We start from the raw sequence: 13,351 nt of genomic DNA, 5'->3' as shown, positions 1-13,351 counted from the left end.
AATAATGAATTGATGATGATAAAAAAGACCTCTATTTCAGTTCTTTTCTGTAAATGAGGGTGATTCCTCAGGGCAACTTACACACATGGCATTGGTGGACATTTATTAGCTTCATAGTTTCAGGAACACTATGCACAGTGAATTTAATAGCAGTGGACTTCAAAGAGAGGTACATTCACCAGGTGAGGTACAGGAGCCCTTACAAAGGTTTACATAACCTCTACAGTGCAGACACTCTGTCTTCCATTTAAAATTGCATCCAGGGTAAACAGAGTTTTCTGGAGCTCAAACTCAGCTGCCAGTGTATCAGGAAGGGGAGTCTGGCAAACAAATTCTATGAATGCATTACGGCTGGGTTCTGGCAGGATTTGGGCTTCCCTGGTGGCTCAATGGTAAAGAATCTGCCTGCAGTGCGGGAGACCTGGGTTCGATCCCTGGGTCAGGAAGATCCCCTGGAAAAAGGAATGGCAACCCACTCCAGTATTCTTGCCTGGAGAATTCCATGGACAGAGAAGCCTGGCAGGCTCCAGTCCATGGGGTTGCAAAGAGTTGGACACGACTGAGCAACTAACACTGACACAGCCTAAATTTGATAATACTTGAGGCTAGAAGGCTATTGAGGATATATTTTCTTCAATCATAGACAGGTAGATTCTACTGCACTTTGCAAAAAAGAAATGTAACACATAGGAAGATCTGTATTTTCATGCATCTGTTCACAGTGATAGGTGGTTTATAGGCTAGATTCTGAAATAGAAATACCTAGGTTTAAATAACAATGGCTCCACTGTGTTGCTATATGATTTTGCATGACCCAATCATTAAAATGGTAGTATGTAACTATTTGTTTTGTTGTTACTGTTGTTTTATTCATTTTAAGGAAACTAAAAATTACCTAATCATTGTGCTCCACAACAGACCTGGCACGTAAAAGCCTCTCAATAGATGTTAGCTAGTAATATTTCCCTATATGCTCTTACATATTCTTTGGAAGAGTCTAGGCTATTTGCATTTGTGACTTTTACTAGTCTACATAACTTTAGAGTTTTTTTTCCTGTTGCCTTTTTCATTTTTAATAGCAACTACCTTCTTTAAAAAGTGCCTGCTAAGTTGCTTCAGTCACGTCCAGCTCTGCAACCCTACAGACTGTAGCCCACCAGACTCCTCTGTCCATGAGACTTCTCAGGCAAGAATACCAGAGCAGGTGGCCATTCCCTTCTCCAGGGGATCTTCCCAGTCCAGGGATTAGTCTTTTACATCTCCTTCATTAGCAGGGGGGTTCTTTACCATTAGTGCTACCTTCGAAGTCCCTTAAAAAGAGGGGCAGCTATTTGTTTTTTTTTTTTTAATATTTGCCTTACCAAGAAAATTGCTAAATTAATTTTCAAATCTAGAATTATGGACATATTGGTTCAAAATCATTTTTTGTTTAAGTTACTGACCATCACCAAATTAAGTTAATGTCTAAAATTCAAAAAAGCATTGACACATATTTTCCACCTGCAACACTAGGAAACATATTGACAGAGAAATCTCATTTGTCAGGTCTGTCTTAAATGAGAGGAAAGCACAGGCACATAAATATTGGAGTGCGAGGCTTATGCAGTACAACAGGTTCTCAACTATTTTCCCTGAATCATAATCTAACATCTTATATTCTTCTTCACCTAAACTAGCTAAAGCATTCACTTGTAATAGAATCTGCTTTATTTCAGCAACAATGATTAACCTGCCTGTTTGGACAGCAGCTGCAGTAAATTCAGGAGACTGATAGGGATGAAGACACTAGCATATCCGCAAATGAAACTTCAGTGAGTTAATCAAGGTTTATTAACTGTCATGTGCAATAAACCAGTTGGGATGTTGTTCAAAAAAATACAGACAATAAAAAATTCTTGTTTCCCCTTATTAAATAATTACATTTGGGAAATATAGCAATAGGGGTTTTACATATCTGGGAATATATTAAAATAAGTTTTTAAGAATATCAAGAATTCAATTCTCAAAAAATTAAGAACATAAAAATATTTTAAATAATTCAATTAACATATCTATAACTTGTTATCCCTCAATAAATTAGGACTATATGTTTGATCAGATATTAGATATAATATATGATTAAATATTATGTATTTTGTTGTTTGTTTAGTCATAATTCATGTCTGACTGTTTTGCAACTCCATGGACTGTAGCCCTACATGTTCCTCTGTCCATGGGTTTTCCCAAGCAAGAATGCCAAAATGGGTTGCCATTTACTTCTCCAGGGAATATTATATATTAGGAATATTGATATATACATATATGTAGTTACTTATTATGTTAAATATGTAGCATTTTTATGTTACCTATTTTATATTATATGTAACATATATTCATATTTTATATGTAACATTTATCTTATGTAACATTTATTCATATTTTATATGAAACCATTATTTTATATCCTTATAATATTATCACACATAATAGTATATAATGATAATACCATATTCATATATTTTATATGTATTTTATGTATAACCTATTCATATTTTACATGTAATATTTATTTTATATCCTTATATTATCACACATAATAGTATATAATAATAATACCATATTCATATACAGAAATATTGAGGGGTAAGTATCATGAAGGAAATGATGAACTAGCATTTGAAGAGGCAATGGATATAAATTATTAGGGATATATTTTCCCAAAGGTAATCACATAAAAAGCATTTTTTGTCTTTTTTTAAATTGATTCTTACTGGAGCAACAGTTATAGTTGCCATCACAAATTACAATGTTGTGTTAATTTCTGCTGTATAGCAAAGTGAGTCAGCTATGTGTGTGTGTGTGTATATATATACACACACATATATATATATTTCCTCTTTTTTTTGGATTTCCTTCCCATTTGGGTCACCAAAGAGCATTGAATAATTTCCTGTGCTATACAATAGGTTCTCAGTTATCTATTTTATACATAGTAGTGTATATATGCCAATCCCAATCTCCCAGTTCATCCCACTTCTCTTGTCCCCTGGGGATCCGTAAATTTGTTCTCTCTATGTGTCTATTTGTGCTTTGCAAATAAGTTCATCTGTATCATTTTTCTAGATTTCACACATAAGTGATATTATATGATATCTGTTTTTCTGACTTACTTCACTCTATGTGACAGTCTCTTGGTCCATCCACATCTCTACAAATGGCACAGTTTTATTTTTATGACTGAGAAATATCTGGATATTAACAGCTTATTTTGAAGATAAAGAGAAAGTAAAGTCCAGTGCTGTAAAGAACAATACTGTATAGGAACCTGGAACGTTAGGTCCATGAATCAAGGTAAATTGGAAGTGGTCAAACAGGAGATGGCAAGAGTGAACATCGACATTTTAGGAATCAAAAACTAAAATGGACCAGAATGGGCAAATTTAATTCAGATGACCACCATTATCTATTAATGTGGACAAGAGTCCATTAGAAAACTGAGTAGCCCTCATAGTCAACAAGAGTCTGAAATGCAGTATTTGGGTGCAATCTCAAAAACAACAGAATGATCTTGGTTCATTTCCAAGGCAAACCATTTGGTACCAGAGTAATTCAAGCCTATCCCCTAACCACTAATGCCAAGGAAGTTTAAGCTGACAGGTTCTATGAAGACTTATAAGACCTTCTATAACTAATACCAAAAAAAAAAAATGATGTCCTTTTCATCGTAGGAGATTGGAATGCAAAGTAGGAAGTCAAGAGATACCTGGAGTTACAGGCAAGTCTGACCCTGAAGTACAAAATGAAGCAGGGCAAAGGCTAACAGTTTTGTCAAGAGAATACACTAGTCATAACATCCTTTTCCAACAACACAACAGATGACTTTACACATGGACATCACCGGATGTTCAATACCATAATCAGATTAATTATATTATTTGCAGCCAAAGATGGAGAAGCTCTATACAGTCAGTAAAAACAAGACTGGAAGCTGACTGTGGCTCAGATTTTGAGCTCCTTATTGCAAAATTCAGACTTAAATTGAAGAGTCAGGAAAACCACTAGGCCATTCAGGTATGACCTAAATCAAATCCCTTATTATTACACAGTGGAAGTGGCAAATAGATTCAGGGGGTTAGACTGAGTAGATAGAATGCCTGAAGAACTATCGACAGAGGTTCATAACACAGTACAGGAGGTGGTGACCAAAACGATCCCAAAGAAAAAGAATTGCAAGAAGGAAAAGTAGTTGTCTGAGGAAGCTTTTCAAGTAGCTGAGGAAGAAGAGAAGCAAAAAGTAGGGGAGAAAGGGGAGGATATATCCAATTGAATGCAGAATTCCACAGAATAGCAAGGAGAGATAAGAAAGAGTTTTTAAGTGAACAATGCAATGAGGTAGAGGGAAAAAATAAATAGGAAAGACTAGAGATCTCTTCAAGGAAATTAAGAGATACCAAGGGAATATTTCATGCAAAGATGGGGACAATAAAGGAAAGAAATTATAAGAACCTAACAGAGGCAGAAGAGGTTAAGAAGAGCTGGCAAGAATACACAGAACTATACAAAAAAATGTGTTAATGACCAGGATAACCATGGTGGTATGTATGCTCACTCACCTAGAGCCAGACATCCTGGAGTGTAAAGTCAAATGGGCCTTAGGAAGCATTACGACAAACAAAGTCAGTGGCGGTGATGGAATTCCAGCTGAGCTATTTCAAATCCTAAAATATGATGCTGCAAAAATGCTGCACTCAATATGCCAACAAATTTGGAAAAGTCAGCAGTAGCCATAGGACTGGAAAAACTCAACTTTCATTCCAATCCCAAAGAAGGGCAAAGCCAAGGAATGTACAAACTACCTCATAATTGTGTTTTTTTCACATGCTGTCAAGATAATGGTCAAAATTCTTCAACTTAGGCTTCAACAATATATGTTCCAAGAACTTCCAGATGTACAAGCTGGATTTAGAAAATGCAAAGGAACCAAAGACCAAATTGCAGATATTTTTTGGGGTCATAGAAAAAGCAAGGGGATTCTTAAAAAATCTATTTAGCTTGAAAGACTATACTAAAGCCTTTGACTGTGTGGATCACAACAAACTGTGGAAAATTCTTGAGATGGGAATACCAGACCACCTTACCTATCTCCTAAGAAACCTGTATGTGGGTCAAGAAGCAACAGTTAGAACATTGCATGGAAAAAATGACTGGTTCAAAATTGGAAAAGGAGTATGTCAAGGCTGTATATTGTCACCCTGTTTGTTTAACTTATTAAGCCCAGCAAAATGCTAGACTGGATGAATCACAAGCCAGAATCAAGATTTCTAGGAGAAATATCAACAACCTCAAATATGCAGATAATACCACTCTAATGGCATAAAGTGAAGAGGAATTAAAGAGTTTCTTGATATGGGTGAAAGAGGAGAGTGAAAAAGCTGGCTTAAAATTCAACATTCAAAAAACTTAGCTGATGGCATCTAGTCCCATCACTTCATGGCAAATAAGAAGGGGAAAAAGTGGAAATGGTGACAGATTTCATTTTTGGGGACTCCAAAATCACTGCTGATGGCAACTGTAGCCATGAAATTAAAAGCAGCTTACTCCTTGGTAAGAAAGCTATGACAAAAGTAGACAACACATTAAAAAGCAAAGACATCATTTTATTGACAAAGTTCTATATAGTCAAAGCTATGGTTTTTCCATTAGTCATGTACAGATGTGAAAGTTGGACCATAAAGAAAGCTAAATGCCAAAGAATTGATGCTTTCGAACTGTGGTATTGGAGAAGTCCCTTGAAGTCCCTTGGAAAGCAGGAAGATCAAACCAGTCAATCCTAAAGGAGATCAACCCTGAATATTCATGGGAAGGATTGAGGCTGAAGCTGAAACTACAATATTTTGGCCACCTGATGTGAAGTGCTGATTCACTGGAAAAATCCTGATGATGGGAAAGACTGAAGGCAAAAGAATGGGTCGGCAGAGGATGAGATGGTTAGATAGCCTCACTGACCCAATGGACACGAATTTGAGCAAACTCCCAGAGATACTGAATATCGGAGATACTGGTGTACTGCAGTCCATGGGGTTGCAAATAGTAGGATGTGGCTTAGTGACTGAAGAGCAGCAGAGGAGTAAAGAAGTGAAACCAGAGAAGACAAAGTACAAAGCGAACACTGTCAGTTGGCTCTTTGACCTTTCTTTGATTGGGGAATTTAGGAGCCCAGTCTATGACACCTGATTCCAAACCACCTCTCCTGAATGGCAAGGAAGTAGGACATTCTCCTTCCATCCTCTCTGTCACAGGACCCTCATTGATTCAGAGCTGTTCCTAGGTGTTTTCAAGTTCTTAGCATTCCCAATGTGCCATAATGGTGGCAAAGTGGACTCAAGAGTGTCAAAGCAGTCTCTCGCAACATGAAAAACCCTCAGCAATAAAATGCTCATTATGGGAGTTGGAATTTAGACCTGAAGATTCTGAAGATTCAGGGTGAGAGGATAAGGATCTGCTACATTGCACGGATCCACATGTGTCAGTACATCCTGGCATTGATCCCTCTAGAATGGTAACTTCTCAAGTTCTTCATTTAAAAAAAAAAAAAAAAAAAGGAAGAAGAGAAGACGGCAAGGGAGGAGAGGATTGATGCAGGTGGCAATCATTTTCTGGCTGGTTGAAATCCTGTTGTATCTCCTGGTGGAAGTATCCATCTTGGGAATAGGGGACTGTAGCCTGGTAAAGCTAATATAGCTGATGGGAATTACAAATTGACCAGTTGGGTCACTAGGGGACAGGGTGGTAGGGGACCACTGCTGGATCCATGCTTTGTGTCCTGGACAATGGTTATACATACCTGGACCTACAAGGGATACAGCACCATGAAATGAGGAACTTGACATGCATCAGTTCAAACCTCAGGGTGCCTGTGTGTGTGCTCAGCTGCTGAGTCCTGTCCGACTGTTTGTGACCCCATGGACTGTAGCCTGCCTGGCTCCTCTAACCATGGGATATCCCAAGCAAGAATACTGGAATAGGTTGCAATTTCCTACTCCAGGGGATCTTCCAAATTCAGGGATTGAAGCTCCGTCTCCTGAGGCTCCTGCGTTGGCAGCAGATTCTTTACCAATGAGATACAGGAGAAATGGGTCCAATACCTGGGTCAGAAAGATTTCCTGGAGGAGGAAATGGCAACCCACTCCAGTATTCTTGCCAGTAATAAACTCACGTATAGAGGAGCCTGCTGGGTTACACTCCATAGGGTTGCAAAGAGTTGATCACAACTGAGCACACACATGTGTATATAATAGTATAATATATTCAGGTTAATACACACATGAGAGTGAAAGTCGCTCAGTTGTGTCTGACTCTTTGCAACCCCATGGACTGTAGCCCACCAGACTCCTCTGTTCATGGAATTTTCCAGGCCAGAATACTGAAATGAGTAGCCATTCACTTCTCCAGGGGACCTTCCCAACCCAGGGATTGAACCCAGGTCTCCTGCATTGCAGGCAGATTCTTTACTAACTGAGCTACCAGGGAAGCCCACAATAGAAGTTATATTTTGAATGGTTATAGAACTAAAAATTACACATTTTAACATAGACATCAAAATCTGTTTATCTGTAAATGAGAACAGTATCTAAAATATTACAATCCCTCAACTTGGACTCCTCCCTGATTCTACAGAGATCAGAATTTACATTCCTTAGAGAATACTGCTATGGAGCTACCAACTGTACATAGTCTTAGTTCTCACAGAATCAGAATGAAAGGAAAAAAGCAATGTGAAAGGAAATGTCTCCTACTAACATTAAAAAATTGGTGTGTGCCTGAATAACTAGGCCTTACAGGAAAATAATGTAGCCAAAGAATTCACACACACACACACACACACACACACACACAAATGGAAAGTAACCTCCTTGTCTGAAAATGTGTAACCCACTCCTTCTACATAAGAAAACAAAAACTGAAAAAATTCACCCAGTTAAGTCATAAGAGTAATAATAGCAACAAGAAAAACAACCTAGCAGCTAAAGAACTAATTTAGAGATTTACCAGTATTACTGAGTTATGAGCTTCTGGCATCTGTAAGCTACCTCACTTTAGAAAATTAATTTCATGCTTGCCTACTCCCATAAAACTCCTGACTGATGGGTCTCATCAAGGTTTGGAATGGTCAAGGAAATATCAGAATTGTGATTGAATAAAGCCAAGAGAAAAGCGGTCAACAACCCAGCAGTCAATGATCTCTCTCTCTCTATTTAAAAAAAAAAAAAAAAAAAAAAAAAAAGCAAACTTGGGGACATCAAAGTAGGGATGTTAGGTGTAAACTCTGGCTTATTAAGAGATAAAAACAGAGAACTTTCATTTATATCAGGGAAACAGGCCTTCATTTTAGGCAATACACCCTTCAGATATTATTTAGAGAAATGTTTATTAAAATATGAAAGGTAACATAAAGACTTGTTTAAAGTTTACTTAAGTTTAGATTTCACATCTATAACACTTCTTAGGATTTTCTGGACCAGTATTATCTATCATAATTCTGTATAGTATATTCTGTTATTCTTCAAACATATTTTAAAAATGCCATAAAGACCATTACTTTTCTTACTTTTACTGCAAAATCTCTACATAATAAAAGGAAATAAATAAGAACTGTAGAGACAATAAACAGAATGATATTAGAGAAATGAACATGCTGTCACGTCTGTCTAAATGTGGGTGGGAAATATGGGTCGTGTATACCGGGTAGATACTTAGAAGCCTACATAGTTCGGATTGATACTATAGGATCTTTTTTGAGCTTCCAAAAGAAAATAAATGAGGTTTCCATGGGAGTGGAGAATTGATAACATCCAGGATTTACACAAGGGCAGCATCTGGCTGAGTTTTTGTCTATCAACTCCACTGTAGAACACTCATCTAAGAGGGATGAGAGTGACCCTGCACCGCGACTGCCCATCAACCGAAGACGTGTGTGGCTGAAGAAATGCTGGCAACAGATGGGCTCCTATTTTCAGTTGCTTCTGGACAAGCTCAGCTACAAAAGTTGCTTTGCCTGAGGCCTTGCCCTGGAGTGCAGGGCAACAGGAGGGAAAGGTAGCTTACATCCCATGACAGCAAAGTGTGTTACAAAAAATGGACACTGCAGACCAACTTGGCACAAGTCCTTTGGGCTGGTCTCACTGCCAGACTCCCTGGGGGCTGGCTAAGGCTTGCTCAGAGCTCCATCATATTCAGTTCCTCCCGTATAGCTCAAACTCCCTCCCGTTTCCTTTCCTTCACAGGTGCTGCTCATTAATAAAGATTTTATACCCAAATCCATCTCAGTGTCTGCTTCTAGAAATCTAAGCCATCACACAAATATTCTTGTGTGTCTAATTCTGCAGGGTTTCTTGGAACCACACTGGGCTGTGACTGAACATTTCTCTCTGGTTTCTACCCTTCTCTGATGGTCCATGAAAAGAAACGGTTTTGAGAAATTAGGAGAGAAAAGTGCACAGTATTACAAACACTAAAAGAGTAAAACAAGGCAACTCTGGAAAGAAGTACTTTTATATACAGTAGTCACTTTCAAGCTACGCCTCATCCGGTTTCTCTTTCCCAATTTCCACATCTGCTCTCATTCAGCTCTTCTGCCTCAAGAACTTCTGTGGGTATTTTGGGATTAAAATATTGTTTGCTAGATACATTTCTACATCTTCTCCTGGGCACTGAAAGTTCAGAGTGACTCATGCAACATCACAATTAAATGATTCCACTTGAGGTAAGCTCCTGTACCTTTCTATCACTCCTTCTTGCTGGTATCTTTTCAGTACCTTATTATTTCACACGCAGGAAGAGTTATTAAATTCAGTTTGGGTAAATTCACCAGAGTTGACTTTTATAACTTCTCACATGGAAGTTTCTGAGATTTTTCTTAAGTGTACATCCTCACCTGGATTTCATACAGTTTATCATTTTCTGGAAAGTGCTCTGGAGAAAGCATTGAACAACTCATTTTTTGCCTAAAGAAAACAGAGGAATCTGCCCATGTTTATAACAGCTGACTCTACAAGATGCACCCATGTAGGTGCTAACGCCCCCACCCGTGGTTTGTCACTATTGAATTCTCTCTCTCTGCTCTCCAAGCAGTTCTGGCCATTTGGGCCAGTGTTCTGAACTTCCATGAATTTGTATCTAAGAGTTACCATTCCATGTGCATCACCTGCTAGGCAATCTGCCAAGTCCTCTATCTATATAGCATCATTTTAAAATTAATTATATGCCATATATATGCACATAGTAAAATTTATCCCTCAGTCCCTCAGTTGGCTGGCCCAGTATCTTTCATTGTCCATTTTTACCAATGTATGCTAATTTTCCAAGAGCAATTTAATGTTTTAACCCAAGAAGATTTTATTATCCATGCCCATTCTTCCAGGTGAGGAAACCAAATTTCTGAGAGGTTAAATATTAATATTTCTCCCAAGGTCACCTAGCCAGGAGGTGAAAAAAAATCAGGATTTGAACCAGGTCTTTCTAACTCCAAAAAGCATTCTCATAACCACTTTGTTTGTCTACCCAAAGGTGTTTGAGTGAATAGAATCTCCAGGTTCCTTGTGATAGCAGCTAGGCTCAATGCTAAGTCATACGGTCCTTTTGTTCACATTTTAAAAAGGTGTCTCTTCCTTAGGAATGTCATATTTCAGAATATTGTTAGAATGTATTAATCCTGTTCCATCAAAACACATTCCTATCATCTCTCAAAAACTGTCCCCAAAAACATCCACATCACTGAGGTCTATGTTGTGAATAGCTTCCTCTAGCATTACATAGTGTACAACTAGCCCAGCTGTACGTAGCAGCTGTAATACTGAACATACACTTTTAATTTCAAGCTTCAGCAAACGGTAAGTTTGATAGTTTCCCAAAGAGTCATGATGAACACATTTCAGCAAAAGGGTAAGAAATAAGTTCAACACACTTACTATTCCTTATAAAAGAAGAAGAGTTTAAGCCTGTTCCTTGCACCAAAAGGCATGTAGAACATAGAGCTGGCAGCAGAGAAAATTCAGAGATGCTCGGGAAGCTTAAGGACTATGTGAAGAAGGAATCTGGTCATGTTAATGAATATCTAGAGGCAGGGATTTTATAGCACATACTAGAGGGAAGCTTATCCTGAGGGTAATTCCTGAAGATATAACATTCAAAGTGAATTTTGATTAATTGTAGATGTAGAAATCTAGAATTTTAATAAAAGGCTAATAAGAATATTCATGTAGGGGAGCGGCATCTCAGATCCCATTATTGTTGTACAATAATACAAGACCAACAAAACTGAAACAAAGCAAGAAAAGAAATGTAAATGGAACAAAACAAGAGAAGAAGGAAAAGTAAAAGGCAACCCTTAGCTAAAGTGCTTTTAATAAATGTTGGTAAGATATAATTGAATGTTCATGTCAAATTCCACCAAAACTTACATAAATATATATTTAGTCCTTAATTCTCTGTTAAGGATCTCTGCAGGTCTATAAAACTAATATTTATACTTCACAAAATCTGTAGTTAAATAAACCTGAGTTATTATTATAGGAGAGAAGTATCATAAGCTGAATGGACTCCACCTGACTACTATAGCTGCCTTGATCCTGGAACCCAAAGTGGGCAGTTCAGGTAAGGTGAGCAATATCCCATGATGAATTATCTTTTATTACAGAACACACTCAACTTTGAATAGGTTCAACATTGTACATCATTCAAAAATAAAAGTCGCCGTTCCTGTTCTAAAGTAGAAGGACTCATCTTAGAGCAGGTGGTGGTTAGCAAAAACTCATGAGCATCCAGCAACTTCCAACTAGCCTTCTGTGAAAACACATGAAAAGGAAAATGCATGAAGCATCAAAAAAGTAGGGCTATGAAACCAGACTGGAAACCAGCACCAATGGCTCATCTCTGAAAGGTGAGAGCCCTTGTTCAGTGTTGGACTCATTCCCTGACTGTGTATATGTTGTTTTAAATAATTTCTCTGATGACAATGAATTTCATGCTTATTATAGAAAACAGAGATAAATAACAATAAGGAAACTATATTTTCCCCATATTCTACAACCAGGAACCATAATGCAGCCCACTTGATCTAATAGTTCATAGTATTGTTTTAGTTGAATTTGATTTGATTCCACTGTAATATTAGAAAGAATGTAATGTCCCTATTATCATGAAAACCTCCCATCAACACCACTTTTCGATACATTCAGTTAATGCCCAATCCTAGGGCTTTCCACATTGAAGTTATAAGTACAATATGGAATGCACTATTCATGTCCCTCTCTTATCCTAGGTTCTTACGGCCAGATACTAGATGTTCTTTGAATTTTTTTAAGAAATATAACTTTGGAGTATATAAATGTCCAAGTACATACTCAGATGTGTCGTAACTGCTTAGGTATGTTTTTACACATGGTGCAGAGGAGAGAGGTGAATGGAATCTGATATCTACATTCTAGAAGATTGTTCCAGGGAAAGACAAACTTCTCATGGCAATGTAAATTATTGCAACATTTCTAGAGGACAGTTTGATTATAGACAGGGAGAAGCCCTTTTGGATAAACAATCATTGAAAAATGATATAGGTACATGTTAAAATTAAAATAATATAGAGTAATTAGAGTAAGAAGTCAGCCACCCTCTCAACCCAGACTTCCCATTACAATGATACCCTTCCCAGAAATATTCAACTTGGCTGGTTTTTATATATGGATTTAGAAAAATTCTATGTACTATATTACACATGGTCTTATACAAATGTAACCATAACACAGCACTCTTCAGCATCTTGATTGCTTTTACTCAAAAATGCATCCTGGAAGCTATTTCATGGTAAAGCATTCTGCACCCAATTCCAACATGTGTGTGTTGGGCAGTTGGGGGGGGGGGGTTGGTTCCACAGCCACCAAACAATACATCAATGTCCTACAATTCAACCCAACTCTTTATACCCTCCACCCAAAGACTCCATCACATCTCACAGATTAAGGACTCAACCCTATAAGACTTCTATTGTTCTAGCCTCATATTTCTCTTATGAAATGCTAGAAGACTGAAAAAATAGTATTTTTCTATATTTTCAGTGAGAAATAATTATAACCATAAATTATGCATCAATAATTAATCTTTTATGTGTAAAATCAGCATAAATATATTCACATATACTGAAGAAATATCTTAGAAATATCTTCAAAAATATCTTAAAAATCCATGAGACAAAATTAAGAGCTCAAGAACTGGGAAACTTGTCATAGGTAAGTAATACATAATACATGTGATTTCCTACTATTTAGATACATATAACCTCAGTGTTCATAAAAGTATTATTATTTCCTCGATAAACTAA

The sequence above is a fragment of the Muntiacus reevesi genome, chromosome 11, assembly GCF_963930625.1.
Source record: "Muntiacus reevesi chromosome 11, mMunRee1.1, whole genome shotgun sequence".
Classification (NCBI taxonomy): Eukaryota; Metazoa; Chordata; class Mammalia; order Artiodactyla; family Cervidae; genus Muntiacus; species Muntiacus reevesi.
This window is presented reverse-complemented; position numbering follows the sequence as displayed.